The sequence below is a fragment of the Lissotriton helveticus genome, chromosome 3_1, assembly GCF_964261635.1.
Source record: "Lissotriton helveticus chromosome 3_1, aLisHel1.1, whole genome shotgun sequence".
Taxonomy (NCBI): Eukaryota; Metazoa; Chordata; class Amphibia; order Caudata; family Salamandridae; genus Lissotriton; species Lissotriton helveticus.
Window position 1 is genome coordinate 965,146,657 of NC_136061.1, and position 27,186 is coordinate 965,173,842.

The following is a 27,186-nucleotide window of genomic DNA, read 5'->3' on the forward strand; positions in this document are numbered from 1 at the left end:
ATTTACTCAAATTGTGGCAAACATTAGTGATGAATATAACACAGAACATGTGTATTGAGAATGAATTAAGGGTCTTGAGGGTTAGTTTGTATGCCTAGTACATTACCACACACATTTAAATTGTAAGAGGAGCCGTTTTAAATTATTCTGCAAATTACATTGGAAATACTGTTTTTCTTTTTTTGTTTGTTTTTGCAGCCATCTTTTTACTGCCGGGGGTAAAGACTGAAGTGACCATTTAAAGTTGTCAGTAAATATTGTGCATGTACACATAAATCCTACTACAAATATATTCTGGAAATCAGTGTATGGTGACATTATGCACATTCTTTTTGTATTGACACCTGAAGGTTATTTAGCTAGATCCAACTAACTAGGAAATGGCCATCCACTGCAATACTCTCCCATACAAAATAATGGAGGCAGGGGCATAAAATAGAGCCCCATAGTAAATAATGTTAATTCAAAATAATTTATTTCACATTAAAACAAATTAAAACAAAATGTATGTGTATATATGTATTTATATGTGTGTGTGTATATATGTATAGATATATCTATGCGTCCGAACTCGCAGCAGCGAACTGAAAATTAACCCGGAAGGAGTGAAACAAGCAGTCAGCCCCCCCGCGTCATTGGAAGGGATCGAAGACAGCAAGTTTACCGGCAGACTCAGGGTTGCCCTGGAAGCACCGAGTTGGAGTCGGAGGACCCCGCGGGAACACCAGGAAGTCTTTCGGGTAAGCCGGCTTGCGTGCTGTGATCTGACGAATATTGCGGGTGAGAGGATTAGTGCGCGACGATAGAAAAGACTGCCGAGGCGTTAAGGCTTAGGAGTCTTAAAAGCTACACTTTTGTATTTCTCTGTTCACAATGCCGACACCAGCAGAAATTCTTCTTAATCGGGAAGCATTAGCGGACGCAATGTTTTTAAACCTCCCGACTATAACAGACACTGTAGAAGCCCCCACCACGGAAAATAATACCGTTAGCGATATGAAAAACAAACTAAAAAAAATTGGAAAAACTCCTACGAACTGAAGTCACTAAGTGGTGGGAGAAACGCTCACTTGAAAAGTATAAGGAAGTGGGACGAGTGCCAAGGGGGTTGAGGGTTCTCATTGCACCATCCTTTGAGAACCCCAACCCCCTTATGTTAAAGGAGTGGGCAACAAACAATCTGAAGGCCTTCATGATTAAGATTTGCATCTTAATAAAGTATGCTGCAGAAATTGATCGGAATAAAATTCTAAAAAACATTGAACAACTAAACAGTGAATTTGATAAACATGATAATAAGGAGTTCATCAAGAAACACAGGGAAGAAATAGATGCCCGGCTACTTAAGCATGAGGAAACCATAAGAACACGAAAGCAAAATAAATTTGCACGTGACAAACGTGATTATGAGACAGGTAGAATATTCACATTCGCACGCAAATACAACACGGTAAAAAGACAAACATTGGCACCTAAGAACAGTGCACAGCCCCCTATGGATAGGCACCTCGTGGAAAACTCTGAAACTGAATTGAGTTCGGCTGTAAGCAGTGTAGACTCAGATGAAGACACTATGGCAACAACCAACGAATTGTGGTACCAACAAATTATTCTCCATCAGAAGAGCTGGTTTTTTTAATAGAGGATGGGCGCAAAACGCTTCAACCAAGGATTCCACAACAACAAACGAAAAGCGAAGCAGAAACAATAAAAGACGCAAAGAAAGGAGGGAATGTAGGAGGGCGAGGATTTACAAAGAGAGGCAGGGGAAAGAAGTGGTAATTGAATCAGTTCCAACTGGAAATGGATGTACTAAAGGGATAAATACCACAAATATTGTAGAACCCGCCACAGATGTGCCAATGGACAATACAGTGGTTAACCTCTCGGATGTAGTTCTATCCAAAGCCAAATTACAACTGTTAACTCTTGGTTTATCATTTTGCCCCAAGAATTCGTTCAATTATGTGCAAACTCGCATTGATGTTTTTACATTTATTCGGAAATTAAAATTGAAGAAACATTTCAAATTAGCTGATGCACAGGATCAGGCGACTAAAACAACTAAACTGGTGCAACCTACAAGCAAATTCCAGGTAGCAGATACGAACGCATTAAGGGTGGCTCCGGCCCGGGCCACCAATGATGAAAATGAGGGCATCTCCACACAGGAGGATCTGCAAAACATGGGTATTAGCACTAATCGTCCCTGTGTCAGCCACTTTAAACCATCATCCACGTTTATTCCGCTTCTGCCGAAGGACACAATAGATGCCTTTAATGACATTGTAATTGAGGACCTAAAGGAGCTACAATGTGTCACCGCAAGAAAAGTGAAAAGACACAAATATATGGAGAAACAATATGCAGCCCTTATGAAGAAACTTCGCAACAATTCCAACCTTATAATAAATAAAGTGGATATATCAATCAGTCAAGAAATTTGTATAGCGCGCTACTCACCTGGAGGGTCTCAAGGCGCTTGGGGGAGAGTGGTCCGCTACTGCTCGAACAGCCAGGTCTTGAGTTGCTTCCTGAAGGAGAGGTGGTCTTGGGTCAGACGGAGGTGGATGGGGAGGGAGTTCCAAGTCTTGGCTGCCTGGTAGGAGAAGGATCTTCCTCCCATGGTAGCTCTTCGAATGCGCGGAACGGCGGCGAGGGCGTGGCTGGTCGATCCTAGCTCGCGGGTGGGAGTGTAGAAGGTGAGGCGGTTGTTGAGTTACCTGGGGCCCAGGTCGTGGAGGGCTTTGTGTGCGTGGGTGAGGAGTCGGAACGCGATTCTCTTGCTGACGGGGAGCCAGTGCAGGTCTCTCAGGTGTCCGGAGATGTGGCTTTGTCGGGGGATGCCCAGGATGAGTCGTGCGGAGGCGTTCTGGATGCGTTGGAGTCTTTTCTGCAGTTTGGCTGTGGTTCCGGTGTAGAGGGTGTTTCCGTAGTCCAGTCGGCTGGTGACGAGTGCCTGGGTGACCGTCTTCCTGGTTTCGGTGGGGATCCATCGGAAGATATTTCGGAGCATGCGTAGGATGTTGAAACATGATGATGAGACGGCGTTGACTTGTCTGGTCATCGAGAGGGAAGAGTCCAGGATGAAGCCCAGGTTGCGTGCGTGGTCCGTTGGTTTGGGTGCGCTGCCCAGGGCAGGGGGCCACCAGGAGTCGTCCCAGGCAGAGGGTGATGATCCAAGGATGAGGACTTCCGTCTTGTCTGAGTTCAGTTTCAGGCAGCTGTTCATCATCCACTCGGCTACGTCTTTCATCCCTTCGTGAAGGTTGGTTCTGGCGGTGGCTGGGTCGTTGGTGAGGGAGAGGATCAGCTGGGTTGTCGTTGGCGTAGGAATGATGTTGAGGTTGTGTTGGCGTGCGATGGCTGTGAGGGGGCTCATGTAGACGTTGAAGAGGGTGGGGCTGAGTGATGATCCTTGTGGTACGCCGCAGATGACTTCGGTTGCCTCGGATATGAACGGGGGTGGCGGACTCTCTGGGTTCTTCCGGCGAGGAACGAGATGATCCACTCCAGTGCCTTCTCTTGGATTCCGATGTTGCTGAGGCGTTGCACTAGGGTGCGGTGGCAGACAGTGTCGAACGCTGCGGAGAGGTCCAGGAGGATGAGGGCCGCTGTTTCCCCGTTGTCGAGCAGGGCTCGGATGTCGTCAGTGGCTGCGATGAGGGCGGTCTCGGTGCTGTGGTTGGCTCGGAAGCCGGACCGCGAGTGGTCGAGGGAACCGTTCGTCTCGAGGAAGGCGGCAAGCTGTCTGTTGGCGGTCTTCTCGATGACTTTGGCAGGAAACTGGAGGAGCGAGATGGGGCGGTAGTTCTTGAGGTCGGTGGGGTCTGCTGATGGTTTCTTCAGGAGGGCGCTGAGTTCGGCATGCTTCCAGATCTCCGGGAAAGTGGCGGTGTTGAAGGAGCAGTTGATGATGTCCCGGAGTTGGGGTGCGATGACTGAGTTTGCCTTGTTGAAGACGTGGTGGGGGCATAGGTCGGTTGGCGATCCGGAGTGGATGGAGTTCATCGTGTGGATGGTGTCTTCGGTGCTGACCGGGGTCCAGGCGCGGAGGGTGGTGGTCTCGGGGGCGTTGGTTCTGTGGTTGGGTGCGCGGTCTGTGCACCGAAGCTGTTGTGTATGTCTGCGATCTTGCTGTTGAAGAACGAGGCGAGTGAGTCGCAGAGATCTTGTGAGGGAGTGATGTCGTTGTTTCCGGCACTGGGGTTGGAGAGCTCTTTGACGATGCTGAAGAGTTCCTTGCTGTTGTGTGCATTGTTGTCTAGTCGATCCTTGAATGCTGTCTTCTTGGTGGTGTGGATCATCTGGTGGTGTTTGCGGGTGGCGTGCTTGAGGGCGGTCATATTGTCTGTAGTCTGGTTTCTTCGCCAGGCTTTCTCGAGGGTACGGCAGTTCTTCTTGGAGTTCTTGAGTTCGTCGTTGAACCAGGAGGCTTTCTTGCTGCCGGGCCTGCTAGGATGGTTTTTCAGGGGTGCGAGGTCGTCGGCGCAGTTGGTGATCCACTGTGTGAGGTTGTTGGCTGCTTGGTTGGGGTCCGTTGATCTGGCGGGGAGGTTCTGGTTCAATGATGTGGTGAGCTGGTCGGTGGTGATCTTGTTCCAGCTCCTGCGGGGAATCTGTTGCGAGTGGTGGTGAGTCGTGGTCCTTTTGAAGCTGAAGTGGACGCAGCTGTGGTCTGTCCAGTGGAGTCCGGTGGAGTGGCTGAAGGAGATGTGCTTGCTGGAGGAGAAGACTGGGTCAAGCGTGTGTCCGGCGTAGTGGGTGGGGGTGTTCACCAGTTGCTTGAGTCCGAGGTTGGCGAGGTTGTCCAGCAGGGTGGTGGTGTTGTTGTCAGCGGAGGGGAGGGCGTGTGGGCTGATGAAGTCCGCCATGTCTTCGCTGAATTGTGTGCGGGGTCCCGGGGGTCTGTAGATGAGGGTGCCTCTGAGTGTGGTCTTGGGGTCGGTGTGTATCTGGAAGTGAAGGTGTTCGGTGGCTGGGAGGGTGTCGTCGGAGTTGGTTGTGATGCGGATGGTGTTCTTGTGGACGATGGCGATGCCTCCTCCTGTCTGGTTGACGCGGTCCCTCCGGGTGATCTTGTATCCGTCTGGGATGGCGATGTCGGGCGCTGAGGAGGCGTTCATCCAAGTTTCCGTGAGGAAGGCGACGTCTGGAGATGTGGTGTCGAGCAGGTTCCATAGTTCCACGGCGTGTCTGTGGACAGAGCGGGTGTTTAGCAGGATGCACTTCAGGTGGTTGCTGTTGGTGCTCGGCTTGGCGGGTGCGGTGCAGGTCCGGATGCAGGAGAACTTGCAGGATTGGCAGGTGAAGGGTCCGTGGGTGCGTCCTGGGGTGGCTCGGTGGCAGCCGGGGATCCGGCCTGTGTTGAGCGCGTAGAGGGTGGCGGCGTCGTAAGTCCGGCGGGTGGGATGGCATCTGCAGGGGCCAAGGGGTCTGGCGTTGGGCGCGGTGCAGGCGCAGACGGGCTTGCCTTTGGCGCGCCTTTGGCGCGCCCACTGCGCATGAGCGCTGTGCGTACGCGTGGACTCTGCCATAAATGGAGAGTGGGGGGGGGGGCGGAGCGGGGGAGGAGCAGCTGGGAGGCGGGAGCGGGGTGGCGAGTGGGGAGGGGAGTGGTGCGGTGATGCTGGAGGGAACGGGGGTGGGGCCGCGGGGGAGCAGCGGCGGGGAGCGGGGTGGGGTAGCGGGAGAAAGCCGGCGGTGGAGGCACACAGAAATAATCAGGGGCACAACAGTTGGCGAGAACAAAACAAATTACAAATTACTGGCACAACATACAATACGGGCAAAACGAGATATGGGGCACAACAGTGAGGTAGAAAACGGCGGTAGAGGCACGCAGAAACAATTAGGGGCACAACAGTTGGCGAGAACAAAACAAATGACAAATTACTGGCACAACATACAATACGGGCAAAACGAGATCAGGGGCACAACAGTGAGGTAGAAAACGGCGGTAGAGGCACGCAGAAATAATCAGGGGCACAACAGTTGGCGAGAACAAAACAAATTACAAATTACTGGCACAGCATGCAATACGGGCAAAACGAGGTCAGGGGCACAACAGTGAGGTAGAAAACGGCGGTAGAGGCACGCAGAAATAATCAGGGGCACAACAGTTGGCGAGAACAAAACAAATTACAAATTACTGGCACAACATACAATACGGGCAAAACGAGATCAGGGGCACAACAGTGAGGTAGAAAACGGCGGTAGAGGCACGCAGAAACAATCAGGGCCACAACAGTTGGCGAGAACAAAACAAATTACAAATTACTGGCACAACATACAATACGGGCGAAACGAGCACAACAGTGAGGCAGATACTATACGGGCAGCGGCGGCGGCAAGCGGAGACCGGGCACACTAAGGATGGGCCACGCGTCGGGTGGAGCGACCGGCTCTGACCAGGTCACAAGATAAGGGAGGAAACATTGTTATTTGGCCCCGTACAATGTGTATGGAAGAAGCAAATCGGCATTTGAGTGATGAGAAATGTTACAAAAAGGGAACCTTCAAGGACTTCAAATGCCTTAAAGAAAATGTGCACAAAGAACTAAATCAATGGAAGAGGGATGGTTTACTGACCAAGCAGGAACATGGTTTCCTAAAGAATGATTTTCCAGTGACCTCTACCCTCCATTTTATTCAGAAAATTCATAAATGAGTTATACCAATCCCCGGGCGACCAATCATCTCTGCTCAGAGGAGTATTCTGGAGGCGATCTCCAGATATGTTGACCATTTCCTGCATGACTTTGTTGAGGACTTGCCTTCTTTCATAAAAGACACTGGACACTTTCTATCCAAACTCAATAACATAGAATGGAAAACCGATTATGTCCTCATTGCTTTAGATACAAGTACCCTCTATACAAGTATTCAGCATGCAGATGGTCTCAATGCTGTTAAATATTTTTTAGATCAACGTAGTATTGTATATAGACAACACAATGCCATGCTTTTGAGGATGATCCATTTATGCCTCACAAAAACTTTTCTGTTTAATAAGGAAATTTACCACCAGCAGAGGGGTGTCGCGATGGGGGCATGCTTCTCCCCCACCTATGCATGTTTACATGTAGGGTGGTGGGAGGAGCATGTCCTCAGGGGGACACATAAATCTATGTTTGACTCTAATGTGGTTCAGTTTTGGAGATTCATCGATGATATCTGCATGATATGGAGGGGTACAGAGGAGTCTGCCAGGGATTTTGTGAACATCATAAATGTGAATAATTTGAATTTGCATTTCACGTCAGACATAAGCAAAACGAACATACAGTTTCTTGATGTTGAAGATTAAGTGAAAAATGATACTAGTCAAACCAAATTGCATAGGAAGCACATTGCAGGGAACACTATTTTACACGCCAGAAGTGCGCACCCGGGACACTTGATTAGAAGTATACCCTACGGGGAGTTCCTCAGAATGAGAAGAATATGTAGTTCAGACTCAGACCTAGAAGTATGTCAAACAGAGGCACACAAGAGATTTCTGGCACGAGGATATTGTCCAAAAGAGCTAGAAGGGGCCAGAATCATGGTGAACAGTCGTAGTAGAAAGGACTGTTTGGCTGGGTCACGCAGCAAAGCCAAGTTGAAAGACAACTCAGATCCCACCCATGATCAAAAACAGATCAGCCTTATTACCAAGTTTAATACAGAGGAAAGGAAAGTGAGGGGGGTCTTAAGAAAACATTGGCCTCTATTAAAAACTGACATTTCTCTGGCTTAATTATTACCTGAGGAACCTGCCATCACCTTTCGAAGGGCTCCCTCTATGAGGGATGCCCTGGTAAAATCAAGTCCTGAAGGGGTTAAGCCTAAGAATTGGTTAACAAGTAGAACAGGGTTACACAGGTGCATCTCGTGTAGAGCGTGCAAATTTGGTGTAAACACCAGTGAATATTGCACAGCTTTTGATGTCAATCCTATTAAGATCAAAGAGTCATACACCTGCCGCACAGAATATGCGGTGTAGGTTTTACAATGCACATGTGGATTGAAATACGTAGGTAGCATGAAGTTGCAAGCCTACCACTGAATTCTGCTGCACTTGCAGGCGATAGTAAATTCGGATGACAGCTACCCTGTAGCTAGGCATTTCAAGTTGGTACATGATAAAAACTTGAATGACCTTAAGTACTTCATTATTGATTCAATACCTAAGAATGTAATGGGTGGCAACATGGAGAAGCAACTCAGGCAGCTTGAATCCAAGTACATCATTTTATTAGACACAAGGATCCCGAATGGGATGAATACGGGGGTAGACTTACACAATTTTCTTTAAAAACCCTATATCTTTTTAGAAGGTAGTACCCCTAGGTGTACAAGTAATACTTTAGTTAGATCACATCTGAACTAGTAGTGATAGAAAGCTGTCAGTTACCCTGATGCCTCAACCAAAATACATAGTCGCTATGGCTTCATGAAGTACTGATAAGAGTTTTTTTGTTTTTTGTTTTATTAGATCATTTAGATTGAGGTATTGGAATAGAGAATAGAGAAGCAGATTTGGACAATGGTTATGAAGGTAGTAAACAAAATCCATTATGGCACCAATCAAAATTTAAATTAAAAAAAATCAAGGGACGACTATAGTGTATATATATATTTTCTATTACACTTGCACTTTATTGTATTCATATAATTACTTGATCAATGTGTGTACATATTGATGAAATATGTTTGGAGGTTTTGCTACAATGCATTGAATTTTAGCAATTTGTCCGTTCATGCACTTTCGATAGTTATCAACTTTTTATGATTAATTTTAATTGTGATATGCTATTTTAAATATCATTTTGTCTGAGGTATTTGCACTTAGCACTATTTTGCACTTTATCAATCATTTTTGCACTAGCACATTATCTTTTTGAGCATGGTACTTTGCACATAGTGTAATAAGAGAGGATCGTTAGATACGGCAAGAAGATAGAGAGTTGGGCCACTTGGCCAAAACTGCATTACAAGGGTATGCCACATCCTGAATATTGTGGAGTAATAACAATTTTTATATGCATTTATGCCGCTGTTATATACTGCTGCTACTCTATTTTTAGCTGCTATGTATATATGTATTTTATTAATTGTGTTGCGGCTACATATTTTGTTGTTTGAATTCAGAGTGTTTTTAGAAAAAAAAAATTCATCATTTTTAACTATTTATAACCCATGAGTTTATACTAACAGATCCTGTGCTATTACTGACGTATTTTGTATATAGTATTTCTTCTATTTTCATGTGTCATGTGGCATGCTCAACCAGGAAATCACTATTTAAACACTAAATTTTTATCGGATAATTGTGTGAACAAGGCTGCAGTGACGCAGCCGAAACGCGTCATGCTGGAGTGAAAAGGAGAAATAAAGCTTTAATATTGGAGTTTATCGCGCCTGAGTGGTCTGTACCTGAGTGTATTGCGGTGGTAAAGCTGTGATTCAAGACGTGTTGGAAGATGTATGTATGTATATATATATATATATATATATATATATATATATATATATATATATATATATATATATATATATATATATATATATATATATATATTGATTACATTGGATGTTAAATGTGTTTTAAAATAAATATCTAATTATAAAATATTGTAAGAACCTTAAAAAAATGATCTCAATTAATTATATTAATAACTCTGTAATATTTAGTGTGTGAGTCAATACAAAATTTCCCTTTGGGTGAATTCTTTAAAATCTCTAAAAGTGAATTTTTATTTAATATAATATATTTACATTAAATAAATTAACAGTGCTGTTAATTTTTTTATGTTGTCCTACATTTAAAATAAATATATATGCACTTAATTTACATTAAAATGTAACATACTTTTTTTAACAAACGTTTTGTAATGTTTAATAAGCGTTTTAAATTTGCCCTATACTTTACCATAGGGAGAGCTCTGCTTTGGTAATAGACAATGTATAGAATTAATTTAATTTGTCATAATAAAAATGAATGTTACATTAATTTTTAAATTAAAAAAAAGTTCTTGTTAAATATTTTTAAATAATTACATCTTTTTTTTAGATGATTGTTAACATTAAGAGTCCGATTCCGTTCTCGGTTGGAAAGCACTCCGACCGGGCCGGATCTGGGGTGTTTTCCGACTGATCCGGACTCCTGCAGTCCGACCGAGCGAGTACGATGCGGCCGTATGCTGTCGGACTCGGTTCGGTCAGACTCCCATAGAAGTCAATGGGAGCCGATCGTACGATGCATACATGGGCTCCCATTGACTGAATGTGTACGTTGCGGACAAGTGCGCCCCCTACAGTGGGTACGCGTTGGTGCCATTTGCACCATTCCTGCCTGTGTTGGGGAGATCCATGGGTCTCCCCATGTGTCCGAGTCGTAAGGCTGCGGGTAACGGGGTCCGATGCGGAACCCCAAAGCCCATCTCCGGAGCTATTGCGATCCGTAAGCTCCGACTCAATCCGGCTGTCCGAATTGAGCATTGTACTTACTCGGTCGGAATACGCCTCCATTGCGCGCCACGGTTAGCTTACGGCCGAGACGTACGGAGCGGTTCAGACCCGGAAACGATTCGGACGGATATTTCGCGTTGTTCGCATCGTACTTCGACGTCCAGACCTGTGTACGAACCGGACGAAAATTCAGCCTCCGAATCCAATCCGCTAATGCCGAACGACCGAGATCGGAATCTGCCCCTTAATGTAATGTACTCGTATTTCAAAATAATTTTCGCAAGAAGCATTATTTACTAAGCAGTTTTATTTTAAGTCACTACTTCCATTGTTTTCTATGAGAGGGTGTTTGCAGTACCATTGGCTGACCATGTGTGGTGCTGGACTTCAGCACTGAGCTCCCGTACCATTCACTACTGTTTTGTGTCCTTTTGGCTGTGGTCATGTTGAAGTGCAGTTTGTGAGCAGCAATGGGCTTACCCTACTGTGGGTGGGGGTCTCTCCCCACCAACCTCCTCTAAGACCCTTCTAAGCCCCCCTTGAGTCATTCATAAACTCCATCTATTTTGTAGTAAGTGTACTACATCAACCACTATACCTTTTCCCTTCCACATTCAGGGCCTCATTATGATGTCGGCGGAAAGCCTCCTCACAACAGTCTGATTCCCCTAGACCGTGTCAGAAACCTTCCAACTATTTAACAACAAGGGGTGGTGATGGACAGAGTTTCTGAATTAAGCAGAATACTCTCACCCAGTCAAGAGATCAGGGCTAGATCCAACACCGTTTTTTAGCTCACTGCACCATCCCAGTTCAGAACCTGGCTATATGCAAATTAGTCTGTTCCTGTCCCAGTGCATGATGGGAACAGGGCAAACCAAACTACCAAGCCAATTCTTACACTGGGAAGGAAACAAGCTTCCGGGGACCGGTTTCTGGCATTTCAGCCTTCGTCGGCCCGGCTTGCTTGAATCCTGATGGTGCAATGAGCAAGGGACTCACATCTGAGTATACCCTTCCACGCTTAGGGTGGACAAAATATTTAACAACAAGGGGTGGTGATGAAACCTTCCAACTGACTCGGTTGGTTTACAATCTGCTCGAACACGATGTTTGTGGTCGGATTGTAAATGCGCGGTTTTTCCGAATCCGTTCCGACTGCCTTTCAGAGAATTTGTGTCGGTCGGAACTGCATCATAAAGCTCTACTGACAGCGTTTCCTACCGGGCGATTATGATGCCGGTTTCCAACAGCCTTTCTGATTCAGTCTGTATGACACAAAAAAAGGCAGTTGGAAAGTGACTTTGGAGGGCCCCTGGCAGGCCCCCCCTTCGTCCTGCTGCCTCCGGTTTGGGGCTAAGGAGGTACCTTAAGGATCCCACTGTAAAACCCTGCACTGTGTGGTTGGCAAATGGGGTCCCCACGACAGGGTGCAGGGCTTTCCACACACACCCCATTTCCCCATAGGAGCCTGTGTTGTCGGGCGGAACACTGGCTCCCATAGAAGTCAATGGGAATCCTACCGAACACTATTCGGTTGCATCCTAATCGGTCAGTCGAAGTCCGCCCGACATCGTAATGAGGCCCTTAGTACTAATAAGTTCAATTGCATTTTTTATACCTCCCAGAAGAAAAGCTAGGAGAGGTGTGTATATATGCACTTGCAAGCTTGTGAAAAGCATTTTGTATTGCTTTAGATTGGGTAAAATCATAGGTAAACCTACATTTACATTTACATTTGTATAGCGCATAAATCACCCGAAGGTCTCAGAGCGCTCGCAGAAAACTCCTAGCAGAAACCCAGACAGAGCAGAGGCAGGTCTAAAAGAGCCAAGTTTTTAGCTGTCTGCGGAATCTAAGGTAATCCAGTTCCGCCCTAATCTGGAGGGGCAGGGAGTTCCAGGCTTCGGGAGCGGTTTTACTGAAAGCCCTCTCACCGTTTCTGGCCGTACGTACCCTGGGGACATTTAGGAGAAACTTGGTGGATGATCTAAGTGTTCTCACCGGGTGGTAGACCTTACGCTTTTGTTCTAGGTATGCCTGGCCATGCCCATTGATGGATTTATGGACAAGGCAGCACAACTTGAATTTAATACGTTTTTGTATTGGGAGCCAGTGCAAGGTTTTTAAGCAAGGTAATGAAGGGGTGCGGGAGGGAAGGTCAAGCACCAGTCTTGCAGCGGTATTCTGCAAGACCTGTAGGCGGGCCAGCAGGGTGGTGTTTGTTGAGGCCAAAAGTGTGTTCCCAAAATCAATCCTACTGACGATAAGTCCCTGTACTAAAGGCATACGAGCTGAGAGGGGAAGCCACTTAAAGATTTTCCTCAGGCTACGCATGAGGCCATAGCTGGTACCGACTACTCTGCTAATATGTTCAGCCATGGACAGTTTATTGTCGATTATTACCCCGAGATTCCTCACTGAGGATTTAGGGGTGGGGCATGGGCCAAGGGAGGCTGGCCACCAGTCATCGGACCAGATTTTATCTGCCTTTCCAAACAGCAGTACCTCCGTCTTTCCTGTGTTCATCATTAAAAAGTTCCTGGTCATCCAGTCATGAATGTCTACCATGCAGTTTTTAAATCTCAGTTTAGTTACGTCCGGGTTCTGATTAATTGTGATCAATATTTGGGTGTCGTCCGCGTAGGACACGGTCCCAAAACCGTGTGCTCGAATGACCTTAGCGAGAGGGGACACATACAGATTAAAGAGCGTAGGGCTCAATATGGACCCCTGCGGAACACCCTTATCGTTGTCATAGAGGTTGGAGGAATGGGCACCTACTTGGACCTTGGACCGTCTGTTAGTCAAATAGCTTTTTATCCAGCATATTGCGGAGCCCTCGACCCCAATCTCAGCAAGACGTTCTAAGAGAATGAGATGCGAGATGGTGTCGAAGGCCGCAGACAGGTCGAGCAAGACCAGTATGGCAGACTGGTTGGAGTCTAGTGTCATTCTTATGTTGTCCACAACTTCAAGCAGGGCAGTTTCAGTGCTATGGAATACCCTAAAACCTGACTGTGAGGGGTCAAGGAGCTTGTGTGTCTCCAGATGTGATTTGAGATGTTTGTTTATTAGGGATTCCATAATCTTCCCAAACAGAGAAAGGAGTGAAATGGGCCGATAATTAGGGAGTAATTTAGGATCGGCTGAAGGTTTTTTTAAGATAGGTCTTATTACGGCCTCCTTCCAATGTAATGGGACAGAAGAGTGAAGTAGGGACTGATTTAAAGTTTTCGTTAAGGCAGGGATCAGAGCAGGAGCTATTTTTGATAGAATTTGGGGAGAGGCAGGGTTTCCAGGGGCCCCAGACTTCATTTGGTGTAAGATTACCTCAACCTGTGCTTCAGTGAATGATGGCAATTCCCTTAATGTGCGAGTACAGTTGTTGGGGTCCCTGCAAATGTTGGTGGGGGAGACTACTGTCTGACAAATAGGAGGTGACTGAGGAAAACGTTTATGGATTTCGTTGATTTTATCGTGGAAATAAGCTGCCACAGAATCCACCCATTCTTTAGATTCAACGAGTGGCTGCTGGCTGGCTGGAGGGTTTATGAAGTCTTTCACTATACTGTAGAGCTCTCTCCGTGAGTTCGGTGCTAGAGCTATCCTATTACCAAGATAGGCCTTCTTCGCCTCGGCGATTCCTTTCATATATTGGTCTGTGTGCGATTTTATACTGATTACTATCATTCAAATCTTTAGTTTGGCGCCATTTCCTTTCAACTACTCTAACTGCGTGTTTAATTTGTTTCAGATCTTGCGTAAACCAGGGTGAGTTTTTCTTAGGTCTTGACACTCTGGCTGGGGCACTGCAATCTAACGCCAAAACTATTGCAGATTCCAGCTCCCTGGCGGCTGTGTTAGGGTCAGTTTTATCGGTAATGGCTGGAGGGGAAAAGTGCGCAGAAAAGGATGCTGAGGTAATTTTGTTCCATGGTCTGCTCAGTTTTACCTGAGTGATTTTCCTGGATTCGAACTGAGGACACGTGATGTTAAATTTTATAACATATTGGTCAGTCCACAAGACTGGATCAATCTAAATAATTTTTACGAATTTGTGCAAATAAGGTCTAATGCATGTCCCGCTATATGAGTTTGGCCTGTCGGGAGTATGCTTAACTGTAGGGTGTCGAAACTCGTAGTGAGATCAACAGTATGGGGGTCATGAGTTTGATCCAGATGATAATTTATGTCTCCTAATAATAGAAAATTCTCTGTTGCTAGAGCGTAGGGCGCTATTGCTACGACGAGCTTCTCCACAAAGTGAGTTTTGGTGCCTGGGGGTCTATATATGAGGGCCACTTTCCATGACTCTTGGTTTCCTATGGTCAAGGAGACAATACACATTTCACCCCAGCGTTCTAAATAGGAGTCATTGATGTGAAGCTTATCATTGGATTTATAGATTATTGCCGTTCCTCCTCCCTGCTTACCTGGGCGGTCAAGCCTGTGTATTTTATAGGGGGGAGGTAAGGCAACTGAGATATCTGGTGAGGAGGACTCCTGTAACCAAGTTTCTGTGTTGAATAATACATCAGGACTGTCTGAGTCCAAGAGTGCCCATATTTCCAAGGCATGTTTAGGCACCGATCTAGCATTGCAGTACATGCAAGATAGATGAAGCTGTTGAGCGGGGCGTTTTTTCACTGCCTTGATTCTCCTTTCTCTAGCATTGTTACTGGGATTGTAGGCAACAGTAGAGGTCGGCCTGCCTGTATTTAAGGAGTGGAGCTCCTGGTTAGTGTAGCGAATAATGCCCATTATGGGTAGCTAGCCCAAGGGTGTAGAGGGCTGGGAAAAGAGAATAAAGAGTGAAATAATAAAAGAGAAAAGAGCAGGGTACCTGGCGTCTGGTGTCGGCCGGGAGCGGACGGGCGCAGACGGGCTTGCCTTTGGCGCACTACTAGATAAAGGAAAAGTGGGCGGGACCGCAGCAGTGGTAGGATGGCCATAGAGCGCTGACCCTGCTAAATCCAGGAAGTGAGTCGCTCGTAGGGATGGTGTTGACCCCTCCGCTCAAACGGCACCAGCCGCGACGGAACAGGGGCACCAAGGTACAGGTAACAAACAATACAGTTTTAAAAATGTGCAAATATGCAAATTTAAAACACGAGCAGAATTGCCAGTGCCTGTAGCGTTCTTACAGGAGATTTCAACTGCGCACGTCCGCTCGGCGCACTTCTAGATAAAGGAAAAGTGGGCGGGGCCGCAGCAGTGGTAGGATGGCCCTAGAGCGCTGACCTTGCTAAATCCAGGAAGTGAGTCGCTCGTAGGGATGGTGTTGACCCCTCCGCTCAAACGGCACCAGCCGCGACGGAACAGGGGCACCAAGGTACAGGTAACAAACAATACAGTTTTAAAAATGTGCAAATAAGCAAGTTTAAAACACGAGCAGAATTGCCAGTGCCTGTAGCGTTCTTTCAGGAGATTTGAAATGCGCGCGTCCGCTCGGCACACTTCTAGATAAAGGAAAAGTGGGCGGGACCGCAGCAGTGGTAGGATGGCCCTAGAGCGCTGACCCTGCTAAAGCCTAAAATCTGGTTGTCAGAAAAAAAGGTTGAGATAAGGACACATAAGGGCCATTCATCTGTAGGTCGACATTTGCAAACATTCAATCCTAGTATTGAAGACTTTCAGTTAATGGTTTTATGGTTGGTGCCTAATCATGTGGAAGGAGAAGATCAACAAGATCATTTAAGATGTGTAGAAGAGTTTTGCACAAATACATTTTTGGACTGGCTCATTTATTGTGAGGGGGTAGTGTGAGATGTATTGGGACAATAGTACAAATGTTAAGTTGGTTAAACTTAAAACATTAAATGCTTGACTAACAATGGATACATTTTGAAACAGATGAAGGAATATGTGTGCATGTATGTACTAAATGTATAGTGAGAATGTAACCAGAAGGCACCACCATAGTGTACAGCGGCAAAGGCAAGGACAAAGTCATCAAATGATTGAAATGGTTGCTGGGTTTTGGGAGCAGAAGTGTTCTGTTATTGCCTTGTGATGTACAGTTCTTTAAAAAGGTGCTCCTTAAGCTCTTCATAAATTAGTCCAGGGTTGGACGGGTCCTGTTGGATATAGGGATGTTATTCCAGATTCTCACGCACAGAAAGAGAGAGCCTATTGCCTTGTGTTTTCTGTTTTACGCTTCATTGCCTTCAGGCTGATGGTCTCCTGTCTGCGGTGTGCTGAAAGCCACCAGAGATGGTGAGCTTGTTAGCATTTAGGCAAGGGTGCTAGTTATGATGGCTTTGTAAATGATTAAGCCAGCTTTGAATATATTGCGGACCGGCAAGGTTAGTCAGTTGAATTCCATTAGGTTAGAGGTGATGTAGTAATATTTCTTCAGGCAATGGATTAGACATGCTGCAGCATGTAGAATGGCCTGAGTAAGGGCCAGTGTGGAGTCTGAGAGACAATGGAACAAGACATTGCACCATTCTGACACAAGATTACAAGGGATTGTACTGCAGTTCTGAAGTTGCTTTCTGGGAGTATTTTTCTGACTTTATTAGAGAGAGCTGCTACCAGGTAATTTATGTTTACTTGGCAATGTGTTCCTAGAGGGGGAGGTTTGTGTCCAGGGTGAATCCACATCACTTCACATTGGGTGAAAATTCGGGTCCAAAGCCATAAAGCTTTGTCATTGAGCCGTGTTTGGACTGCCCATTACTCGCTGTTCGTAGCAAATGTCTATGTTGTCTATTGATAGAGTGCAAACGTTACTCCAAGGAGTGTCCAGGCGCTAATGCAGAAAGAGCGGTCAGCAGGAAATATCAGGGAAGACTTAGAGGCTGGGGAAGAGCCAGGTCTTGAGTTTTTTTCAGAAACACAGGTGTAGCCTTGATGCATCTCAGTGTCAGCGGAAGTTTATTCCACAAGGAGGGGCCCAGGATAGAGAAAGAATACGGTCTTGGAAGGGTTGAGCTTCAAGCAGATGCTGGATATCGAAGTGTGAACAAAGTGGAAGCAGTGTTTGAGGCACTGGAGGCTTAGAGCAGCAGAGACTTTTAAGCAGTTTTGCATTATTGGCATATAGGGGAATTGTATTACTGTTACTGATGAGCAGAGCCCTAATGGCTGCATGCTTAGGTTAGAAACGATATGGGCTGGCATTAGGTAGGAGGAAAACCAGTAAAAAACGTTGCTATTCAAGACTACAGGGTGTTCGTGAAGGTGGAATGGTCGACATCAAATGGATATGAAGGTGAACAGTATTCTACATCCACCAGTACCCGCTGCATTCATTATCTCCCAGTGTGCTAGGGATGTCCCCTAAAAAACCTGTGGGGTTTAAACCATGTGGTTTCCGTCTTAGACGGATATCTGTGACAGACGCCCCCCATCGGTTTTGCTTCTAGTGCCTGAAGCCCAGCCGGAAGACTTTTGTGTCATAAAACCCAAGGCACTTCCAGAGCAATTTGAGGAAGAGCCTGGTCCCTCAACGATAACCAGTTATGTGGCACTCCAGGTTTGGGTCTCGGGCCAGGTCTCGGGCCAGTATGCAGAGCCGATCCTGATGCTAGTCATCGCACTCAGTCATCTGGCAAGTCTCACAAGGAATTAAAAAAATGTAAGAATTCAAATTGGTCTTCGACTGCCTTGCATTGGTCAAAGTCATGGGACAAGGCGCTGGATCAAGTTACCATTTTAGGCCCCACACACAAGCATGAGCCGTAGAACCTCTATCTGCATCCGCTGCGTTCCTCCCCGAATTTGCCTGAGGGACCCTGTCCTGGTAAGCAAGATTTATGAGGCTATGAAATCTGGCGAGCCTATCCCTATGGAGAGCCCTAGGACCCCATGGATTAGGGTTGGCGCCAGCACTGGATTTACGCAGGGAGGTCTGTCCTCGGTTCCTGTCCGCCCCTCTGGATCTGGTGCTGGATTTGGGCCGGCTACGGTCACAGGGCTGCAACCTCCTGTATATAGCTGGATCGATGTCACCCAATGTCTGATCCAGCGCCAGGTGGAACTCGATCTTTCAAGTCAGAGCCTGGGCCTCCTTTTTCGACAGGCTCTGTGAAGAGTAGAATTGAGAAAGATCGGAGGATCCTTATGGCTACCAGAACCCCTTGGAAGAGCTCAAAGACAACTGGTATGAGTAACTGGCAAATGCCAGTGGTCTGGACACCTCCCGAGACACTAGCTTAGTCTCTCCTCCAAGCCTAGCTACGGAGGAAGGGGCTTCCTTTGCCATGGTGGATGAGGTCCTGGACCCCACACTGCCCTCAGTGGCAGTCAAAAGAACACTTTGACAGAGGTGCTTCAGCTGAGAGTCACCCTCACAGAACCTCTCCTCCCTTTTAATGAAGTCCTCACTGATGTCCTGCTTGGGGCATGGGCCAAGCCCTGCCCAGTTGCCAGCCGCTCCTTAGGATCCAGCTCACAAAACCCCTGACTTCAGAGAGCCTGGGTGTCAGGCGTCCACCTCCAAAGTCAATCCTGGTGCATTCACTGCGACACCACCGCATAGGGAATCCAAGAGGCTGAATTAATTTGACACAGTATGTTCTCTTCCTCCAGCCTTGCAATGCGGACGGTGAACAGCGCTTGCCTATTGGACTGACCCACAGTTTGTGATTCTGTTTTGCAAATGCTGCCCATGGTCTCATAGTAGCAAAAGACACACAGATAACCAACAGAATGCAGAGCAAATCAAATATTCACCCCCAGTCAAGAGATCTGGGTTAAATCCATCGTTCTTTTGCCCACCAAGCCAACCTAGTTTAGACCCGTCCATATGCAAATCAGTCTTGACCCTGTTCCTCATGGGAACAGTCCATCCCGAATTGCCAAGCCAGATCCTCCCTGGACCAGAGACAAGCATTCTGGGACCTTTTTAGGGCATCTCCCCTCATCAGCCAGGCTAGCTTGAATTCAGTGGCCCAGTGAGCCCAGATCCACTTCTGGGCATACCTGGCGCACTTAGGGCGAGAAAGCCAAAGAGACACAGATGATGGACGGAATGAAGAGCAAATCAAACATTCATCACTAGTCAAGAGATCTGGGTTAAATCAATCGTTCTTTTCCTCACCGTGCCACCCCAGTTTAGACCCAGCCATATGAAAATCAGTCTTGACCTTATTCCTCATGGGATGCCATGGTCTCCTAGTAAGCACAAGCCATCCTGACCCTGGGTACTGCCAGTGGCGGGGACGAAGCAAAGTTCACCATTCACTTCTGACTGGAGACGCTGAATCTTGAATTCTTAATGCATTTATTAAATCTTCCAAACTTACAATATTGTGTCCCAAGGTTTCTCCTTCACCGACAACCTTAAACAACAATGATGTTCATTTGAGATATCAAAGCCGAGTATATGATAAAAATCAGTTTAAACTCCATTTTCTAACATGCGTTATATGAGTTCACACTCTCATGTAACCTAATCCAATTAACAATTAAAGGATAGCGCAAGTCGAGAGTCCCAAAATCGATTATCCCATTTGTTAATCACATCACAAAGAGGACAGGGAAATGCCCCTCTACTGTTTTTATCCAAAGTCATACGGTAGGAAATTAAACTTGCTCTACGAACACCTCACTTCTACCTGCGTCTAACGCTTCTGTAGCACTGGTAAAATACCCATGATAAGGTCACTACAAAAGAAAAGATAAATAAAAAGGACCCCCAAAAAACCTTGAAAGGACTCAAAGGCATACTTGAGACTCCCAACTAATATCTCACAAAGCTGCACATACCTGTACAAAAGAATCCTGGATCATTCCAAATGGATCGTTTGAATACCAATTGCGTCCAATCCATGTTTACAAAAGGCCGCATGTTCAATTTACTTGATTGCACAGTTGCACCATTACTCTCCACAAATTGAAAATGAAGAAACACGGAAATGGCAAGGGGAAATTCAGAGATCTCGTTTAGGACATGACGGAGCCTAACACAACTGAAAGCGAACTTAATCCATATTTCAAGTCTCTTCAGTCTTCCTTTGCACATTGTAAGAAGCTCTTCATTTTATTAAAGTGATCCATGAAACACACAAAGATCAGCACAACCACCAAAGTAAAACTCAAAAAGTTTATAAGTTACAGATTTTCACCACATGCCTATTATAGACTCGGACGCTTATAAAGCCCCTCAGTTGCATCATCCTCATGCCCGTGCTAAACATAATCTTAGCATTTGCCCATGATTTTCTGCAAATGAATCGACTACCTCTATTTGAGGAATCTTAAGGAAATGTTCCTCTGACAGCAAACCGTATTAAATCCAAACCAGGCTCTTCAGTACTATCAACTCAACTATATATACACACCTGAATAGAGGCATGATCATACCTGGTTTACTGAATCCCCAAAAGTGTAATGTTGCCAATATTTTAATCCTCATGTTTAGACCACTAGTCATTATCAACAAGATATTACAAAATACAATTTACCACACGAACAGAACACTGTATAACCACAAAAGGTTGAATTGCAGTTCATGAAAGTACAAATGGAATACATCCTACTGTTAAGACAACATTCGGTACATCTGTTCAACACATATTTACAACTGACAAATAATCTACATTTTTAAAAAGCCAGCAGGTAACGCTGGTAACCACCCTGATGTGCAGTGTTTCTCATATTTGATTGTGCCACTTTGACGCAATATCTTCAGAAGTGAGCTGGCTTTTCTAAAAGTAATCTGTGGTTTCATCTGTATTGATTGTTTCAAATCTGTGTGTAAATGTAGTAATTCACAGTATCTATTCAATATCTGTGTTACTTTCCTATTCTCCTTAGAAAACGTAGTTGGAAACCACCTGACACCATGGTGACTAGTGTCATTAAACTTTGGGTTTTTCCATCAACAATTCTTCTCTCTCAACAATTAGCTCTTTATCTCCATGAATTTAGCTTCAACAAGCACTCTTTCTGAATACCCTCTGTCTCTAAACGTATTCATCGTGTTAATACTTTTCTATTTTATACACCTCCTTCAAACCGAAGTTACTCCTAGTTCGAAGAAGCTCACCATAAGGGACATTGGTAATCTAGTGGCGCGGGTGGCATGATGTAGCATGCAATAAACTATTACGAGCTGTGGGCTTTTTAAAAAAACATACTTTGTAATCTGTCATTTCCCACATATAGTTCAATGCCCAAAAACACAATACCTGTGACACTATATTCCAGTGTAAATCTAATGTTAAAACCTTTATTGTAAAGGAAACCACAACAATCCACAAGGCCCTCAACAGTAACATTCCAAATGAGAATTTTTTTTATTTATGAATCTAATCCACAAAACTATTTTATCACCGGTATGGTAGAGATCTTGATCCGAAGCATGAATTTACTCAAAGGACCCCAGATTAGCATACAATGGACAAAGTGGGAGTCCATTGTGGTCCTCCGTTTCTGGTGAAACATTTGATCTTCAAATAAGAAAAAAGTGTTATGTAGCACAACATTCGTTAAATTCAGTAACATTTGTGTATGCCTCCAAAAGCTTGTTTTATCTTGTGTACGAGAAGCAATCTAACGCCTTGAACCTATGTTCATGATTGATAATTATTATGGGTAGAGGAGTCTATGAAAATTATTTTTAAATGAACCATTAAGAGCAATAAAACTTCATATTTGGACTGAAGAGTAATTGACTTTTGGTTTCTTTTTGAGGTCCCTTCTCTAATTATTTTTTTATATCCAATATTAGGGCAACCATCACTTTGAGGTACCTCTATAGCGATGGACAGGGTTAGCCCATTTATTCACCAAATTAATTACCAACTTTATTTTCTGTCAACTACTGAAAAATGGGAAACGAAGGTATACAGTCAGACTGGTGCGTAACATATAGTCTGTTTAGTTTTTGCATCTTCCTTGCCCTTGGGTGATATGGTCTTTCTCTTTTCTTTTAGGCTGGAGGGGTAATGCGCCAGTCAATAGTTCTATTGGAAAAGAAGATTAGAGACCCAGGTAAGTGCTAAATGATAATGTAGATAGTTGTGCTGTTTTTTAAACATATGGCTCTTGCTCGTCTTTTCACTTTCAAAGAGAATATATCTCTAGTTATACGGGAGGTTTTTTAAGGACACATTATCTTCATTTTCTTACTAAAAACGTGAACTATTTCAAGTTTCTCATTCTCCTTCCTTGGCTATGGCCAAATCACAGTTACTTTGAAGCTATCCCTCCATATTCTGATGTCATATAAACCACTGTTTCTAAATTAAAAACGAGAGAAACCCCACACACCAAGGGGCGGGGTTCTACAAAACAAAAACCTAAAAACTCCCCTAGGATTGGATGTAGGCGGCATACGTTATGCGGTAGCTGTGACATTCTGAGAACTCCAGTTGATAAGTATTCGGGGTATAAATAGAGTCCAGTGTGTTTAATGCGGTTTATTTACGGACATGAACACTGCTGCATATGTTTTCAAACAAAAAGTATGTGTTGCTGGGTAAAGATTGGCGATTTTATAATGAGGAAGCAGAAGTAAATCTCTATGAAGAGTCATGTGTTCTGGCAAAGTTCTCTTTCTCCCTGTTCTACTTTTATGAGAGCTGAAGTGAACATTATAGTTAAGAGAGGGAGACAGGCCACCTTCATTATGTTTAGTACATGAAATAGAGGACTGTACCTAGAATCAATGGGTATTTTAGCAGATATACCCAAGATTTATATGAGCTTGAGGAATGCATTATACTCCTCTCTTCTATTCTTTTAGGTAGTCTGACATCGGTGGGCGAATTCAGTGGAAAGCCTTTTTTCACCTAATTGGAGTCATGTTAATTCCACAGAGTTTGGGCATTGGTCAAAGTCGAGTGCCCATTGATTGGAGGGATGAATTACTGTGGCGTCCTGACCAATAGAGACTCGTTGGAGAATGAAAAATTTCCTAGCTAACATAACGGAAAGTCTCAATTCTATTAAGGACTCGGATGCCGTCTTTCTTCACTTTATTCAAATAGCAGCTCATTAACAAAAACTACGTTTCCCATGAACCCTTGGGAAAAGGTCTTTTAGAAAAAACACATGGAGACATACAATCATGTTAATGCAATAGTGTCAAATCAGGGGCCTCCTAGCCCAACATAGCCCTTTCTCAGTGTCCGTTCGCCCTCTTTTGTTGCGCAAAGTCAGCCATCTGATTACCTTCATGTATCCTGTTTGTTTGCATCAGAACCTACAAAGAGAGAGAAATATTACCATCTAAGCCCCAAATACAAAAGCCTGCAAAACTGAGTAGCAAACGTCGTTAGTGCACAACAGAACAAAGTTGTCCCACTAAATCCCTTACAGGCAAGCAAGGTTAATTACTCAGGTACCAAGAAGGGATATCCCTTCTTGGACCCTAGGCTGGGATAAATCCTCGCCTCTGAGTCCTTAATAGAATTGAAGCTTTCTGTTACTTTAGCTAGGAAATGTTTCATTCTATGTCCGTACCGGAGGTGAGGATTCGGCTAGTTCAAAGCTTGCTCACAACGGGGTGAGCCATGTCCAGCACTGGCTTGAAATAGAATCTTTTAAACATGGAGTCCGAAGATTAATCTGCTGCGTTGAGGATATCCTCTAAACGGGGACCCAAGCCGAATGTTTTAGAGGCTATTGGCCTCTGTGCGGAATGGGCTCCAAAGTGACGGAGGCTAATGCCTGCTTCTTGCATCACCCATCTGACCCATCTAGCAATGGTCGGTGGCGAGACCGCCTTAAAGGGCTTCCGGAGAGCAATGAGTATTTGGCGTGCTCCTGGGGGGCCGAACCTCATCCGTCATCTCTTCATATACCTTGAGACATCTAACCACACACAGTTTTGGAGAGTCTGGAAATTCTGGGTAAGAAATAACCCTGGTATGACACTTTTATCTTCTGAGGAGAGTGAAGGTCACTCCATTAGGAGTGAACACCCTACGTGTGATGTCTAAAGCTCTGACATCGGAGACGTGCCTACAGGAGATGAGGCAGAGGAGCATAGCCAACTTGGCCGAAAGCTCTTTCCTGGATATAAAACTGTTTGGTTGCCAAGACAAAAACAAGTTGTGGACTTGGTTCACATCCCACAAAGAGCAGAGTAGCAAGGCTCTGGAGGTAACGAGACGAATACTGTGCAACGGTCTGCATACCATCAGGTGTTCGCCCACAGATGTGTCCTTAATCGGCACAAGTACGGAAGATACAGTTGAGCGAAAGGTGTTTATTGACCTGTATATCATGCCACTGAAAGCCAATTGCGTCTAAAAATTCATGACATGCACAACGTCTGCGACCAGGGGATCAAAACCCAGTCGCAAACATCAATGGGACCATCTGCCCCAAGCAGATGTGTACCTCTTGACAGTGCTGTCTGCCCAAGTCTTGGATATTAAGGTTTCAGCCTCCTGCAAAAGGCCTTGGACCTCCCATCGTCACCTGAAATCCGCCACCCCATGAGCCACAGCGTGTCCGCCTGTACCAGAGGATGCAGAACTTTGTCGGGACTCAAGAGGAGGGTCGTAAAGTTAGGGAGTAGGATTGGAGGGTCCCGGGAAAGTTCCAGAAGAACTGGAAATCAGACTTGCGACCTCCAAAAGGGTGTGATTCTAACTAAGTCTGCTGTCTGTCGCCGGACCTGGGCATTCGTTCTCGTGATCATCGCAAAGGGGGGGAAAGGCGTACCCCTTCTCCGAGCTCCAGTCCTGGAGGAAGCCATCCATGGCCACCTACAAGGGATCCGGCTTCCAGCTGAAGAGGCGGGGAAGCTGGTGGTCCAATCTCAAGGCGAACAGGTCCAATGATACGGGACCCCAGCGTCTTCAACATCTCAAATATGCCTGGATCGAGCATCCAGAGACTGGAATCCCTGAAGTTGCGTGATTGAAAATCCGCCTCCTTATTCTCCCGTCCTGGTAAGTATTCTGCCTCCTTATTCTCCGGTCCCGATAAGTATTCCGCTGTGACCGAAGCCTGGCTGTCTAGGCAGTACTGCCAGAACCTTGCTGCGAAGTCCAAACGGGCTTTGGACCTGGTGCCTCCCAGTTGGTTTATATATCGGGCTGCCGAAATGTTGTCCATCTTGAGAACAAGGCATGACTGCACCGAGTCTCTCGTCCTGCAGCGGACGGCAAAGGATCCCGCCAGAAGTTATAAACAATTGATATGCAACTTCTGTTCGTCGGGTGACCACAATCCTCCCGTAGAGATCCCAGCACCTGGTGCCCCAGCCTAACGTGCTGGCGTCGGACTCTAGAACCAGATCTGGCGCAGAGCTGAAAATTGCGCGGCCGTTCCCGGCCTCCATGTGGTCCAGCCACCATTGGATCTCCTCCCGGGCCTCGCTGGACAGGGAGACTTCTGAGAGTAGGGAAACCCTTGCGAAGGAAATACGCCTTCAAGCGCTGTAGGGCCCAATAGTAAAGCAGGCCCGGGAAGATGGCTTGGATCGGCGTGATTGGTCAAGCAGGGGCCGTGAAAAAAAGGGGAGTTCCAAAACATGTTTTCCCCATGCAATTTTCCATAGGAACCTTTAGTCGCAGCTACAGCCCGAACTGCTGAACGGAATTACACCAAATTTGGCAAAAAGGTAGCTCTTGGTTCAGGGTCGTGCCTCTTAGTTAAATGGTGTAAATCCGTTCAGTAGTTCCTGAGAAAATCAAAAATAAAATCACATATATATCTATGGCTGCCCAGGATCCGCGCACCCTCCCGATGACAAGCTGTATGCTAATTGGCTGTCAACACTACAAACCAGGAAGTGTTTGCAGCCATTTTGTGCCTCGGTAGAACCGAGGCACAAGAAACCTCAGAAAAAAACGTGCAAAAAGGGGGCAGGCTAGAAACACCCTGACCCCCCTAGGCCTGCTCAGGGGGTCCCACATTGACCCCCGAGGCCAATAAAAAAATTCTAAAAAAAAAAAAAAAAAAGGCAGGATCCACGCAGGGTGCGCGGATCCTGCCGATAAAAAAAATAAAAACGAGCGTGGGCTCCTGTGCTTCATTGGTAATTAGCCCCCAGGGGGGGCAAAATCCTGGGGGCAATGGAAGAATTGAGTGGTGGGCTTTTGACATAACTTGATGGGGGGCTCAAAGGCCCCCCCCAAGCCACGGGGTCCGCTACCCCGCCCCCACCCCCCGAGGCTTTATCATTATATATGCAGGGGGCTCATGGTCCCCCCGCAGCCCCGGGGACTGCCACCCCGAGTTTGTTTTTCGTAATTTAAAAAAATAACCTGTGTGGGGGGCACGAGCCCACCTGACCGCCACCCCGGGGCTATAGATATTTAAAATAGGGGGTCCGTGAGGGACCTACCAGCCCCGGGGACCACCACCACCCTGGGGCTTTAGAAATGGTGGGAGGGAGCAGCACGGCCCCCCTCCTGGAGCCTTGTCGTGGCCCTGGGGACCGCCCCCCCCCCAGGGCCGGCTCCTGCAGTGTCCCAGGGTGCCCACCCCCGGGACACTGTAGTTTGCTGTGGCAGGGCGGGAGCCTTTCGGCTCCCCCCCTGCCATAGCAAAGTTGGTTTGCATTTTGAAAGAGAGAGCAGGGAAACCTGCTCTCTTTCAAAATGCAAACCAAATTGCTTTTCCACACGGGGAGCTACATCTAAGCCCCCTTCCTCAAATATTAAATACATTTTTTTTTTAAAGGCTGGCCCCGGGGGATGGGGTCCCCGGGGCCATAAATGGCCTAAGGAGGGGGCAAAGGCAGCCCCCCTCCAAAAAGGTAGAACAATAAAAAAATGGCCATGCCCCGGGGGATTGGGTCCCCGGGGCAAATTAAGG

General features: G+C 46.0%; 1 long non-coding RNA gene across 4 annotated transcripts in view; it reads left to right on the top strand.

The window, feature by feature from the left end:
* The window catches only part of LOC144823144 (uncharacterized), a 683,784-nt gene that overhangs the window by 145,102 nt on the left and 511,496 nt on the right, over positions 1-27,186 (top strand). For all 4 annotated transcript variants that reach the window (XR_013608745.1, XR_013608744.1, XR_013608743.1 and 1 more), the window contains exon 2: positions 22,344-22,401. This is a non-coding gene — a long non-coding RNA (uncharacterized LOC144823144). The remainder of the gene's footprint in view (positions 1-22,343; positions 22,402-27,186) is intronic.